The sequence below is a fragment of the Chenopodium album genome, chromosome 7, assembly GCF_948465745.1.
Source record: "Chenopodium album chromosome 7, dcCheAlbu1.1, whole genome shotgun sequence".
Lineage (NCBI taxonomy): Eukaryota > Viridiplantae > Streptophyta > Magnoliopsida > Caryophyllales > Amaranthaceae > Chenopodium > Chenopodium album.
The window spans coordinates 45,111,200-45,127,420 of NC_137840.1; positions in this window are offsets into that span (position 1 = coordinate 45,111,200).

Consider the following 16,221-nt stretch of genomic DNA (forward strand, 5'->3'; position numbering starts at 1 on the left):
AGTCTCCCACCACCGTCTATGGTCTGTGGAGAGTCGTAGAGGTGATGATCTTTTCCCTCTGTGTTTCACTTTAGCCTGTTCGACTCATGTGCTAAAGATTACTTTTCATCGCAGCTATGGTTCTACGAGTACTTCTCAGGCTTGGTTCCTCGCCGGCGTCGTGGAGCGGTCCATGATTTCCCTGTCGGGGCCAGCTGGCGTGATCGAGGAGAGTCACGGGTGGAGTCCGTCCCTGCACTACGTGGGCTACTACGCCGAGGCACCTCTTCTGTTGGCGTAAGGATTAGTTTTGTTGCGTTTTTCCTTCTGACGTTGTTTCACGCCAAATTTTTATGGTTTCCAGGTTCCCATTGATGTCCAGTATCGTCCTTGGGCCGAGATGACTGATCTACCTGAGGCCTTGCATCTTTCAGCGTACCGTACCATTTTGGTTGGTACCGGACGCTTTGTCTGGTACTTGGGGGAGCGAGTCGTCCGTCAGCATAGCGGCGATCGTTTTGTGGTGCCCTCATCTCCACCAGAGTCGATGCTGGACTCTCGCTTGATCAGAGAGTTGATCAACAGGGGAGAGCGCTATACTTTTCCATGGCAGGAGCTTGTCTACATGGAGAGTGACTATGCATGGGACTTGCTTCCCTCTCTGGCTCCTCCACCCCGTCTTCTTGAGGTATGATTTCTTTTGAGGATCTTCTTTACTAGTCTCTGTTTTAAATAGTCGAATAACTTGATTATTCGATCATATTTTCAGACGACCATCCGCCTTGTGGGGAGGATCGAGATTCCTCCTCAAACTGTCCGTTATCCAGGGCCGATTGGTATCACCGAGGACCATATTTCCGACGCGCCAGAGGGTTACAGACAGGCGCAGGAGTCTCTGCCCGAGGTCTTTGAGCCGATGAGTTTTCTTTGATGCATTATTCATCCTTTTAACGCCGCTTGTTACTGACTTTTCTTTGTTTTATCCTCTGCCTAACCGCCCGGAGATGATGGGATTCATGAAGCTGGTGGACGCCCTGAAGTATTGAATCATCAAGCTTCAGCGTGGTGCGAGTTGTCGGAGCTCTAGCGGCGTTCTTGAGGTATCATTCATTTTTTTTCACTTCTACCATTTGTTTTATTTTGCATTGTTGACACTTTTGATTTTGTATCTTTCAGGAGCGACGGAGGTCCCGCTCGCGCTCGAGGCCTAGAGGCTCGGACAAGGAGGAGCTTGGTCGTGGTAGACGATCTCCTGAGGTTCACCGGCGTTCTCATTCTCAGCGAGAGCCTCAGACTACTCAACCGTTTCAGGAGGCTCAGTAGCAGCAGCCTCAGTCTTCCCAGCGCTTCCCGGGCTAGAGTCAGGGGCAGCGACAGTCGTTTTCACAGCCTCCACAGCCTGAGCTTGAGTCTGTTCTGACTCCCTTGGATCCTGGTTCATTTTCAGCTCCATTGTTCGGGATTCCTCCACCGATGTCGGGCTTGTTCTCGGTTCCGATGTATGGGACGATGCCTTCACCGACGATTCCAGTGTCTTTGGGCCAGTCTACACCGTTTTGCGGCTGGACGGGTCCCGCCTTGAGTTTGACTACTGCTGGGGTTACAGGGACTAGTAGGGACACTACTCCCCGTACTCGGATGGTGGAGGGACTCTTCGGCTCACCGTTCCCATATGCGCAGGGTGGAGATGATACTGACTCTGGCTCTAGAGACTTTTGACCGAGGGTTTTTATTTGTACATACTATGATGACACTTGACATGTTTATTTATTACGACTCTTTGTACATTATTCACGGTTTATGTATTTATTATTGTGTGTTAGTGTGTGCTTGAAACTCTTTGTGTGTGATTGTGTATTTATTAACGACGCGACGAAAAAAAACATAAGTGGTGTAATGGAGGGTACCGACCTTCCCCAAAAGAAAAAGAAATAAAAAGACAAGGAAAATAAAATTACCTTCCCCAAAAGAAATAAAAATAAAATGATAAAGAAATAAAATAAATGAAATTACCTTCCCCAAGACAAAAAATAAAATGATAAAGAAATAAAATAAATGAAATTACCTTCCCCAAAATAAAAAGAAATAAAAAGACAAAAAATAAATAAAGTGATAAAGAAATAAAATCTTAAAGTGATGAATAAATAAATAAATTAAATAAAGATAATAATAATAACAAGAATATAGATAAAAAAAGTGAGAATTTTATTAGAAATAAAACTCTCAGGTAAACTGAAAAATAGACGGTGAAGATAAAATGCTATAAAAATCCGGATAGATACGGGAAAAGATGAAAAAAGAAAACGCGTGAAGTGCCGTGACACGGCACTGTGTACCGTGTCACGGCAGAACTTGCCGTGTCACGGCAAAAGTTCCCGTGACACGGTGGAACTTCCCGTGTCACGGGACGCGTATTACTCAACGGTGTGTTTTACGCGTATGAAAAGATAAATTCTGGGCAGTTTCGAGTGCTTTTGCTATAAAATAAGACCAGTTTATTCATGATATGCATAATTACGAAACACAAAATAATTTAGAATTTCATATTTCAATAATCATGTCTCAGAATTTTGATAATACATTGCGCGACTAGTCTTATTCTTTGACCAATGCTGAAAAAAGAGAGTTAGAATTATTTCATGTCAAGGGTTTGCTAGCCCTGCGACACGTAGCTATTGAACATGATTTTCTTAGGGCAGCATTAGATTATTGGAGTCCAGAAACACACTGTTTCAAATTTGATTATGATGAAATCTGTCCCTTGCCGGAGGAATTCGGCGCAATCTTTGGATTTCCTGCTAGAAATCTTATTGCCATGCCTACCCTACGTGAATATTATTACCAAGATTTTGAACGCCATCTGAATCTAACAGATCCAGATTTGAATAGAATTGTTTGTGGTAATGAAGTAGACTTAGAAAAACTTGCTAATTTATATTTTAATCGCCCTATCTCTGAGTCTTATCATGTATATCGTAGAAGGGCATATATTTTTTGCATGTTTAGCAAGCTCTTATTTACAAACGGTAGGGTAGGACATGCTTGTCTAGCGTCTGTGCTTGAACATGTCGAATCTGGAAGATCTCCTATGCTGACGTGCCTTGGAGAGACATTTCGTGGCCTTGACGAGGCAAAAGTTGACCGGAAAGCCATTAGGAAGGGCTCTCTGGTACTACTGCAGGTAAAAATACGCTCCGAGTAGCCCCCGTGACACAAAACAGGCACCGTGTCACGGTGGGTGTCTGCCGTGACACGGCAAAACCTGCCGTGTCACGGGAATCTGCTTGATAATTTTTTTTTTCTTTTTCTCAGGGCCACCGTGTCATGTGAATAGTACCGTGACACGGTGGGATGTATCGTGTCGCGGCAATTTCCCTTCTTTTTTTTATTTTTTTTTTTTTTTACTCAGGCCCACCGTGTCACGGTGAACAGTACCGTGACACGGTTAGATGTCCCGTGTCGCTGCAATTTTTTTTTTTTTTTTCGTCGTAACGCAATGCTGAACTGACGCGCATATTTGATCAACAGAGGGAGGATTTTTATTTTAAAGTGGTCGGGCCCACCTTGAGGGGTTGCCCTCGTATCCTAAAAAGGAATCGGGCCAAACGTAGCTCTATTGGGTCATGAACCCATGCGACTAGGCATAGAATTTCTTGAGTTGATCCAAGTTGGTTAAATTATGGAAGCCGTTACCGTCCATGTTTACCAATTGTGCCGCTCTGCCAGACAGGATGGCTTTAACAATGTACGGGCCTGACCAGTTCGGTCTGAATTTTCCCCTTGGATCTAACACATTTTTACGAAGTGCTTTAAGCACTAGGTCACCCTCTTTGATATTTGTGGTCTTGACTTTTTTATTAAAATGTCGTGTCATACGCTGTTGGTAGGTTTGGACATGATGCAAAGCTGCCAAGCGTTTTTCATCAAGCAAGACCAGTTCGTCGTATCTTTCTCTAATCTAGTCGACTTCATCTAGTTGGCTTTCCAATGCGATTCGAAGAGAAGGGATTTCGAGCTCGATTGGTTGTACAGCTTCAACTCCGTAGACCAAAGAGAAAGGGGTAGCCCTCGTTGATGTACGAACAGAGGTTCGATAACCCCAAAGGGCGAAATGTAGCTTACTTGGCCAATCTTTGTAATTTTCTGTCATCTTTTCGATGATAGTTTTCACATTTTTGTTGGCCGATTCGACTACTCCGTTTGTTTGTGGTTTGTAAGGTGATGATCAGTGATGCTTGATATGATATTTCTGTAATAATTCCACGCATTCAGCTTGAAAATGTATTCCATTATCACTGATCATCTCATGTGGTATACCATAGCGGCATATGATATTTTTCTCAATGAATTGAGCTACGTGTTTTTCCGTCAGCTTGGCATATGAGGCAGCTTCGACCCATTTGGTGAAGTAGTCGATTGCTACGAGAATGAATTCATGCCCCCCTTGTCATGGTGGTGTTATTTTTCCAATGATGTCAATGCCCCAAGTGGAGAAAGGCCATGGAGAGGTATACGTGTAGAGAAGCGAAGGTGGAACATGCTGTATGTTTGCGTAGACTTGACACTTCATACATTTCTTGACGTATTCGTGACAATCTCTCTCCATAGTAGTCCAATAGTAACCTTGTCGTTGAATCTTTTGGACTAACATCTTTGCATTCATGTGTGTTCTACATATACCGACATGGAGGTTTTCCATGGTTTTATGTGCTTCTTTCTTGGCTATGCATAAGAGATTTCTTCCCATTGCAGTTCTCTTGTGGAGTTCTCCTCTAATGAGCACATACTGTGAGGCCAGGAGCCTCAAAGCACGGTGTGCCCTTTTATCAGTATTAGGAGGGTATTCTCCTCTTGTCACATAATTAAGAATGTCTGTATACCATGGCTCTTCATCTTCTTCTTGTGGTTCTTGTTCATCGTCAAGTGCATGAACATAAGCCGGCTCATATCTTCTTTCTATGGTCAATGGCATTCTGATTGTATCTGTTGGAATTCGCACCATTGATGCTAATTTAGCTAGTGCGTCGGCGAATTGGTTTTCTTCTCTTGGCAAATACGTATACTCCACTTCATCTAGTTGCTCCGTGAGAGTTTCTAAATGAGCTTGATACATAGCGAGACTTTCACTTCTCACTTTCCATCTCTTGGAGATTTGGTTAATGATTAGTGAAGAATCATCATAGATTCTGAGTTTCTTAATTCCCAAAGCGACAGCTGTTTCTAACCCCAAAATGCATGCTTCATATTCTGCGGCATTGTTGGTGACATCAAAGTCGAGCTTCATGGAAATTGGGATGTGCTCTTCATTGGGTGATACGAGCAAGACTCCTACGCCACATCCCTTTTGGTTTGAAGCTCCATCGAAATAGAGCGTACAGCTATCATCTTCGGTCATGAGTAAATCTTCGTCAGGGAAATCGTACTCATCTTCTTCTTTTTCGGCTTCTTCTAACGGAAAGTCTGCTAATAAGTCAGAAACTGCAGAACCTTTGATGGCTTTTTGTGGCACAAATCTCAAGTCAAACTGAGCAAGATTGACTATCCATCTTGATAATCTGTCGTTGAGTGTTTCTTTTTCGAACAAGTATTTGAGAGGATCCATCATGGACACGACATGCACTGTATGAGTGAGCATGTAATGTCTTAGTTTCTGTGCGGCCCATACAAGTGCGAGACACAACTTCTCAAGTGGTGTGTATCGCGTCTCATATCCTTGAAGTTTCTTGCTCAAGTAATAGATTGCATTCTCCTTGCTTTCGATCTCTTGTGCTAGCATTGCCCCCATCGTTTCTCTTGTGACCGTAAGGTAGAGTCGAAGAGGAAAGTCAGGTATTGCTGGCGCTAGAACGGGTGGGTTTGCCAAATACTCTTTGATATTGTCGAAAGCCTTTTGGCAATCTGTAGACACCTAAAAATGTCTCCCCAAAACCAAACCCGATGATGAACAACCTTTCATCGCCACTATTGGTCGGGTTTAGTATTTAATCCCGAGAGTGCTTAAAATATCATATTTTATTAAATTCATATTTTTGAACAGTCCATGGATTAGTCTTGATGTTTGGTAAAAGCATAGTTTTAATTTCATCCCAAACTTATTAATTAATTTTTAGCCCAAACCTTTTTTATTTTATTGTTTTATTATTTATTTTTGGCCCAAACCCTTTATTTATTTTTATTTAATTATTTTCTTATTTTAGCCCGAATAATAAAAAGTCAGAAAAGTCCCGAAATTGTCAATCGGCACTTAAAATGCCGAAGGAAATTATAGTTAAAAATGTATTTAGACGGAAAAACAGGCAGGAATTTCCCGCGCCACGGCAGGTACCTACCGTGTCACGGGAATCCTTCCCGTCTACCGGTGAGATTTCCCTTGACACGGGAGGTCTGTCGTGACACGAGACATTCCGTGTCTTTTCCGCGTAAACCCTTGACGCGTTTTCTATCCCGTTTTCTAAAAATTTCCCGCGTCACGCCAAAAGTGTACCGTGTCACGGGAAAGTGTACCGTCTGACGATGGAGCTTCCCGTGTCACGGTACAATCTGACCGTGTCACGGGATACTTCTATAGGGTTTTTATCATTTTAGGGTTTCGTGTGCTTCCTCAGCACATTTTCCCTATAAATACCCCCTCATTTCTGATGTACGGGGCACGGAGTAATTCTATTATTTTATTTTTTTCTCTTCTATGCTTTAGCCTAAACACTAGCCTACCCCTTTTTATTTCAAAATTCCTTCTTCAAGTACTCAAAGGAGTCCATACTTTACTCGTGGTTCTATCCTTAAGCCAAGACGTGAAAGGTAGAATTGTTTGAGAGTTTGGCCCCAAAATCAATTTTACTTTATTTAATTTAATTTAATCATCGTTTTATTATTTCCTTGAAGTTACTAACTCATTTATTATTTTGTTGTTGCAAACAAACAGAATCAAAGTAAGAGTCATGCTCCTTTTATTTTTATTATTTTTCTAACGATTTTATGTTGTTGGAATTGTGATTAATTTGGTATTGATATTAATGTTGTTCTATTATTTTATGATCACTATATTGCATGTTTAAAGGGAATATGTAATTGAAAATCACGCCTAATAAGATAATTTGGACAACCGGTTTAGGTTCCTTTTTAATCTTGTTGTTTAATTCAAGTGATCACTAATATTTTAGAATTATATGTTGCATTAATATTCAACCAATTTAGCTTAATAATAGTTTGGAGCGAATTGAATATTTTGTTTGTATGCCTTTGAGAACACATGAATGCTTTTCAATATAAGAATCGAGTGGAGGCCAATACGGGCGAATGTGACTCTATGACTCACTTCGTACCATCATCCCCGATCCTCCTTTCGTGGTTCCAAACCATATGGAGTAAGTAATCTCATGGATTTTGAATGGGGTGTAACCTTCACGGGTCAATCGTTGTTGCCTATTGTTGTCCCTTATCGTGGTTGCCTTTTATGATCCGTGAACGGTTTACAAGTTCCTTAAAAACTTGTTGGCGGCTCCCTACTTTCCTTGTCCCTAATCGTATATGTCAATTCCCACTTCCTATGAGTGTCAAGCATATTCACCACATGCTTTTAACGTAGGCGCACTTCGAGCGACGCCTACATAATCATCATCCCATGTGACTGGGACATTCTTCTTAAGCTTCTTGAATATAGGTTCACATATCGCTGTGAGCTTTGATATGAACCTACTTATATACTGCAACCTTCCAATGAAACCTCGAATCTCCTTTTCGTTTTTGGGTGGTGGCATGGCCATGATCCCCTTTACTTTTGTAGGATCTATTTCAATCCCTCGAGAACTGATCATGTATCTAAGTAATTTGCCTGACGTGACTCCGAATGCACATTTTGCTGGATTTAATCTCATGTTGTACTTGCGGAGTCTTTCAAAGAACTTGCGAAGTGCAACAATATGACCTGGGCGATCTTTAGACTTAACGATCATATCATCGACATATACCTCCACCTCTTTGTGCATCATGTCATGTAACAATGCTGTAGCTGCTCTTTGGTAGGTGGCACCCGCGTTTTTCAACCCGAATGGCATTACCGTATAGCAATATGTACCCCATTGCGTGATGAATGTGGTTTTCTCCATGTCTTCTTCAGCCCTCAATACCTGATTATATCCGGCGTAACCATCCAGGAACGACAGGAGTGCATGGTTTGTTGTATTATCGACCAGAATGTCAATGTGAGGTAGAGGGAACCCATCTTTTGGCCTTGCTTTATTAAGATCCCTGTAATCAACACACATTCCGACCCTTCCATCCTTCTTTGGAATTGGAACCACATTTGCTATCCATTCCGGATACTTGGATACTCTGATGAAACCTGCGGCCAACTGCTTCCTGATTTCTTCTTTGATTTTGATAGCCACATCCGGTTTCATACGGCGCAGCTTTTGTTTGACGGGCTTCATACCTGGAATGAGTGGTATCGTATGCTGAGCTATATCCCTGTCAATTCCTGACATATCTTGGTATGACCAAGGAAATACATCAACAAATTCACTAAGCAAGTTAATTAGCTCCTTGCGTTCATCTTGACTTAGTGTTAATCCAATTTTTACTTCTTTAACGGTCGTATCATTGGAAATGTTAACTGTTTCTGTATCTTCAATAACTGCTGTTTTATTTTCGTGTTCTTCCATTGCTTTTATTATTTCTTTGTCATTTTTATCATTAGCAAAGCAATATTGATCAGGGCTAGGGGAATGGCACACATCGTAAGCAAAGACACTCATTTTATTGAATTCATTGGCTAATACATCAAGAGAGGCAAGGTCGGCTGCGACCTCACCAGAATTATTAGAACTAGAAAGAGAGGACTCAACAAGAGACTCAGGGTTGAACTCTATAGCAGAAATAGGGTCGGCCTCAGACTCTAAGGACTCGTCTACAGACTTAGACTCAGACTCGGACTCGGACCCAGACGACTCAGACTCATCAAACATAGGACCCTCGCCAGCGGTTATTTCCAACTTCTCTCCACTCGGCGTAGTGATCCTCAATGTCTTGCGCCATCCCCTTGAAATGTTGTCAGCTTGGACGATTAACTCGGAGGGGTCAAAATCCTTGTTTGCTATGACAGCTTGAACGAGCTCGGAGTTATCATTGCGGACCGGCTTGGACTCATTTTTCTCCATTCCAAAAAGAAGGTTGATTCCCAGATCATCAGAGTTCAAGCTAGCTGGCTTCTCGGCTGTGGAGAGCTCTTCGTCTTCATCAACAAAGTCACAATCGAGGAACACCTCAAATCCCGGTTCACGGATCCCATAATGGACAAATGGCTTAGGGAATTCATAGCATGGGAAGTCTTCCCCTTCTTTGATGTACTGGCCATTGAGGGTGAACGGATATGGATCCATGGCCATTTCCGTCTTCGTGATTCGAGCATTATTGCGAGCCTTCATCTTCAATGCAGCTCGTTTCAGATCTTCTTTTGTTGGCTTGAATCCCAAGCCAAAAGTATCCTTCTTGAGTGCACCAGGATGGCCCCAAGATTCATCCATTTTCTTCTTGAGTCCAAGGGTCATTCTAGGGAAATGACCTTGCTTCTTCAGAATGGCATTGATACTGGTGTTTGAATAGGGATCGAAGTCGAGATGGCACTTCTCTTCCTCTTCGATCACAAGAACATCATCTAGTGAAAACCCCCAAAGATCTTCATCTTCTTCGTCATGTTCAACATGGACGATAGGAGTATCAATAACTTGAATGCGCATAGAAGAAGCATCGATAGTAATTGGAACCCCTCCAACTATAGCTTTCACTTTCTGGTGAAGCGATGATGGAATCGCCTTTAGCTCATGAAGCCAAGGGCGTCCTAACAACAAATTGAAAGAGGCCTTAATGTCCACCACCTGAAATTTGGTGCGACGTTCAATGACCCCAGTAGTTATATTCAGTATGATAGTACCCACGGCTTGACGGCGAGTATTATCATAAGCGCGAATCCCTTGAGTGGAGGGAGTCAATTCTTCATTCTTTATACCCAACTTCTTTGCAGTACGGAGTGGGTACACATTGACTGCAGAGCCGTTATCAACCAGGCTCATGGGAACATTCATCTGCCTACACACCACAGTGAGGTGTAAGGCCTTATTATGTTGGTCCCCTTCCGGGGGTAGATCCTTATCAGAAAACGAAATCAGATTGCTAGTACTTGGCAGCTCAGTAGTGAGAAAGTTGACCAATCCTTATGGAGGCATGTCATCATCAACTCCTATTTTTACCAGAGCATTCATCACAGCCTTTTGATGCTCGTGGGAAGTGGCCAAAAGCTTCCATACATTCATCTCCACCTTGGTCTTTTGTAGTTGTTTGACCACATCGCTGTTCACAGGGTCGATGGGATCAACTATCGGATGTGATTGTGGTGGAGGTGGAGGTGGGTTAGGTTGTTGTAACCGTCCACTTCTGGTGAGGACCTTGACCTCAAAGTCCCCCCAAACATCTTCACTGGTGCCAAGAGATGAACATGCTATATCCTTGAGATAGACGTTTTCATCATCACTATCCCAGATCTCATTCACTTCTTCAGTACTTGAGATAAATACAACTTCCGGCAGAGGTTCATTCACAAGTCAAATGAGTATTGACGGATCAAAGGAGACTTCATCTCCCATGATAGCCAAAGCATCAGAAAGAGGACATGTTTGAATGTTAGGCTTCTTGCCCCCTAGAGGGATAGGAAGTTGATTAGCATCGATCAGGTCTTGGATTGCATATTTCAGCCTCCAACACTTCTCAATATTATGACCCTTGCCTTGATGAAACTTGCAATAAGCATTGGGGTCATAGCTAGCAGTTCTATTCTCTGGCCGAGGTTCTGGAAATGGTCCGATTGGCATAATCAGTCGTTGACCATGCAAACGGTCATAAGCAGCATCATAAGTCATTCCCAAAGGCGTGTAAACCCTCCTTTTCCTTTGAAATATTTGGGGAGGAGCATTAAGGGCCAGCACATCATTAATATTGATATTATTGGTAGCATTATTGGGCTTAGAAGACGAAGAAGAAGGAGTGTCGTTCTTCTTGTTTTTCCAAGTGCTGTTGCTATTGTTGCTACCAACAGACTTCATCAGTTCATCTTCGATATTGATTCAAATATCGTATACAGCTTCAAAGGTACTCAGAGGCAGAAACTTCAAGTGTTTCTTGTACTTATGAGTTAGATTGGCAATGAACAAGCGAACCATTTCTTTCTCCTTGGGGGGATCCACCAAGAGCGCAGCTGTTTCCCTCCACCTTCTTAAGTAAGTGGTGAAGCCTTCATTCTCTATCTGTTTGAGAATGGAGAGTTCACGTTCAGAAGTCTTGGCCTGGATGTTACACTTGTAACAATTCATAAAGCTTTCAGCAACATCCTCCCAGGTCGCGACATGCTTGGATTCCAAAGAATAGAACCACTGTTGACAGGCATGCTCTAAGGAAAGAGGGAACACCGTAGGGAAGAGTGTCACATCTACTCCCTTAAGAGCCATAGTTGCAGAAAAATCCTTCAAGTGGAAAAGCAAATTATCAGTAGGCTTGAATTTGGGGATGTCAGCAGTGGAAAACTTCTCAGGAAGCTTCTCTCTTATGGACGAAGAGGTGACAGGCTGTTCCACATAAGTGAACTCTTCAGAAATCTTGCTCATCTATTCCTTAATCTTGTCCATTGCAGCAGTAGTGACATTGTTTTGATTGTCTTGTTCTACAGTGCTGACTCTAGTGGTGAGTGTCTGCATCATGTCAGACAATCTTTCGATTGTCCTGTTGAGGTTCTCAATGTCTTCCTTAGTGGCCATTGGTTGAAAGTAGACTGGAGATGGATCTTGTGGAGATGATTGAGGTGGTTTCCTTGTACGCCTCTTTGGTATAAGAGGTTGTTGAGGTATGGACTCGAACCGTAACAATCTACCCCTGCTTCTTGACCAAGTAATGTGACACCGAAACAAACACACCTTTAATGACCAAACTTAACCTTGACCCATCCGGAAAAAAAAAAAAAATATATATATATATATATATATATATATATATATATATATATATATATATATATATATATATATATTAAAAATCTATAATTTTGAAATTCTACTTGTTTATTTTTTTTTTTTTTAGAAAAAAACATATGTGGGAGGATACCATTCGACTTACTCCAAAAAAAAAACGACACAAAAAAAACAAGTCTTCCCTAAAATACTGTCAAAAGGTGGTGCACGACTTTAAAAAAAAGTGTGTGAACATTATGTGTGAGTGATTAAGTGAGGTTATAGACGCGTGTTTTGACCGTATAGCTAGACACGACACAAAACAGGACACAGCATTCGCACAAAAATCGAAAAAAAGACTGATAGGACACTTTCCTGGGCACCGTGTCACGGTACAGATTGTCGTGACACGGTGCAGTCTACCGTCAGACGGCAGACAGCCCCGTGTCACGGCACTGTTCACCGTGGCACGGCAGAAAATGCCGTGACACGGTGCGCAGTTCCAAGTCAGTTTTGTGATTTTTCCAGATTTTAACCGATTTTAGGTCTGTGCTAATTACTATGTGAGAATAAAAACCCTCGGTCATGGGTTAAACAAAAGAGCAAACACATAAAGGTTAGCACCAAACAATCACATAGCATTTAAGCACGATGATAAAAAAGTTCGCAGCCTAGAGTCAAGATCTATGTTCAACTATTGGTCAAGCTTTGGGTGTCAAAAGGGTACCATGGTTAAGAGTTTGGACGTGTTAGCAAGGCAGCCTCCCTTGAGGGTGTATGCCAACGGGCGGCACCGCGAGTTCGTGATAAAATCAAACTCGACTCCATGGTTTGGGTGCATTTAACAACTCGGATGAACCCTTATTGCCATCAGCGTTTTTGGGTTGATAGAGCTTAAATCCCCCGGGGCTAAGACGCATGTAGAACACATACGTTTTTTCAGAAAAATCGAAGGAAGTCGACTGTGAGGAAAGAAAATAAGCCACCGGACTGATTTTAGGACTGCCGTGACACGGCAAAAATTCCCGTGTCACGGTACTGTGCACCGTCAGAAGGTACACTGTACCGTGACACGGCAGACTCTGCCGTGGCACGACAGTTAGAAGATCTAACTGGTGCCCTGTTTTCCTTCGCGCGCAATCAAGTTATCTAATTTTTCCTACGGGACAGACCTGAATGCGGCGTTAAAACGTCTATGCAAATGCAAAAATGCCAAATTAATCACAGGAATATTTTTTAAAGAATCTTTCAAGTCTCATCCACTCATCTTAATTAAATACCGATCACTCAAATCGATAAATAATTAAGAATCCTCCCCAGTGGAGTCGCCAAATTGTAGGCGTCGTTCGAAGTGCGCCTACGTAAAAGCATGTTGTGAATATGCTTGGCACTCATAGGAAGTGGGAATTGACATTACGATTAGGGACAACGATTAGGGACAAATAAAGTAGGGAGCCGCCAACAAGTTTTTAAGGAACTTGTAAACCGTTCACGGATCATAAAAAGGCAACCACGAATAAGGGACAACAAAGGCAACAACGATTGACCCGTGAAGGTTACACCCCATTCATAATCCATGAGATTACTAACTCCATATGGTTCGGAACCACGAAAGGAGGATCCGGGATGATGGTACGAAGTGAGTCATGGAGTCACATTCGCCCGTATTGGCCTCTACTCGATTCTTATATTGAAAAGCATTCCTGTGATCTCAAAGGCATACAAACAATAATTCAATTCACTCCAAACTATTATTAAGCTAAATTGGTTTAAGATTAATGCACACATAATTCTAAAATATTGGTGATCACTTCAATTAATAATAAGATTAAAAGGATCCTAAACCGGTTGTCCAAATTATCTTATTAGGCGTGATTTTCAATTACATATTCCCTTTAAACATGTAATATGGTGATCAATAAAAATTATATAACAACATTAATATTAAAACGGTACACATTCCCGTGACACGGTACATAATTGATGTGACGCGGAAATTTTCAGAAAACGGGATAAAAAACGCGTTAAGGGTTTACGCGGAAAAGACACGGACTGTCCCGTGTCACGGCAGACCTCCTGTGTCACGAGAAATCCCACCATCAGACGGGAAGGATTCCCGTGACACGGTGGCAGTCTGCCGTGGCGCGGGAATTTCCAGTCCGTTTTTTCGTCTAAATACATTTTTAACCCTAATTTCCTTCGGCATTTTAAGTGTCGATTGATAATTTCGGGCCTTTTCTGACTTTTTATTATTCGGGCTAAAATAAGAAAATAATTAAATAAATAAAAATAAATAAAGGTTTTGGGCCAAAAATAAATAATAAAACAATAAAATCAAAAAGGTTTGGGCTTAAAATTAATTAATAAGTTTGGGCTGAAATTAAAACTATGCTTTTACCAAACATCAAGACTAATCCATGGACTGTTCAAAAATATGAAAATATGATTTTTTAAGCACTCTCGGGATTAAATACTTAACCCGACCAATAGTGGCGGTGAAAGGTTATTTATCATCGGGTTTGGTTTTGGGGAGACATTTTTAGGTGTCTACAACTACAAATAAACTCCCTCACCTCACTCACTAATAGCTCCCCCAAGCCAAGCTAGGGACTAGTAACCAATGGGGCAAAATAGGCTTGTAATGCGGCTAATAAACAACACAAGGTCAAGGCAACAACATGGGTAGCAAGAAGGGAACAAATGTATCTACAATATCCGGAGGCTACCTAAAAGAACAAATGCCTTCGTCCTCCACAATGTGCATAATAATGAATCATATAAACATTACTAATAGTTGCAAACCAATACTCAAATTCATTGACGTACCAGGAACTATGGAACTATCACACATTCCTTACCAAATCAACTAGTCAAACACTATATTCACAAGTAGTTAAACAAAATTGACGCAAGTTAAGGTTTCAAGGCAATCAAACATCAAATCATGATCAACTAATCCACAATGCCTATCATCAAATACCAAGAATCAAAACAATTTTCTCAAGTAAGGGGCACAGGAAAGCATAATTTATAATTCATTGGAACGTATTTTTGGATTTTTTTATTTTTCAATTTTTTTTGTATTTTTATATAAATAAGAAAGCAATAAAACTAACCTAGAAAGTAAGAAATCTAACCTAAGAAAACGCACCAAAAATAAAAGGAAAGAGAAAAAGAAAAATACCAAATCAAAATCTCCCCCAAGCCAGAATCAGACAATGTCCTCATTAGCTCGGAAACTAGCCCAGCATAGCTAGTCCTCATCATCCTCATCTATTGAGCCGAAACCCGCACCTCCACTGCCACCTGCACCACCTGCACCAAAAGAGCTACCACCAAAATAATCAGCGTGAAAACTCCCCCCCGCCGGTCCCCCGAAAGGAATGTCCTGCCCGTACCCGAAGAAAGAAGAATAGTCGGTGTAAATACCACGGGCAGTGGGATCCCTATCGTATCCCTGGGGTGGTGGCTGAAACCAGTCAGGGTGAATAGCGTCGTCGAGAATGTTGCCCCGACGAGCATAATCATCGTACATAGGGTAAAGAGCTCTACCCTGGTTCCTCTCTAGATACCCTAACCTCTGGTCTAAGGAGCCTACCATCCTCCTAAGGTTAGTATGTGAATTCTTAATACGTCCTAGGGCCTGACCTATACTCTGAAGATCCCAAACTGGGTCAGAGTCAACATGAGGGACGGAGTGGGACATACGAGGTGGAGAGAAAGCCACCTCGGGCTGAGGCTGGGGTGGTGGAACTGGTGGTGGTTGTGCCTGCCCCCTAGCGTTGGCAACTAAAACATCAAAAGTGTAGGAAGGTTGCCCTGGGGGAAAAGCGGTCAAGTCAGGACTAGGTAAGGGAAAAATAGGCAAAGGTTGCTCGTTCCCAGTCCGAATACACCAAAATGGTGTCTGCTCGCTATCCGGTCTAACCCATCCCACATCCTCAAAATACCTAGCAGTCATGTAGGTATCTGGTCCACAGTTGGTCAGCTGGTGGGGTCTGTCTACTACAAAACCGACCTTTTTCACCGCTATTCGAGTGATAAGGCCACCTAAACGGATAGGGGACTTGGAAGTGGCGCTGGCTGTGGCATGCCTACTCAAATGGTGAGCTATAAACCTACCAATGTTCAATTTCCTGTACCCGTACACATAATGTCCTATGACAGCTAGTTCGTTAGTTTGAGCGTTATGAGGCTCGGCCCTACCTAAAAAACACAAACCCGCAAATCTTTGCCAGATTTTTGGGACAGG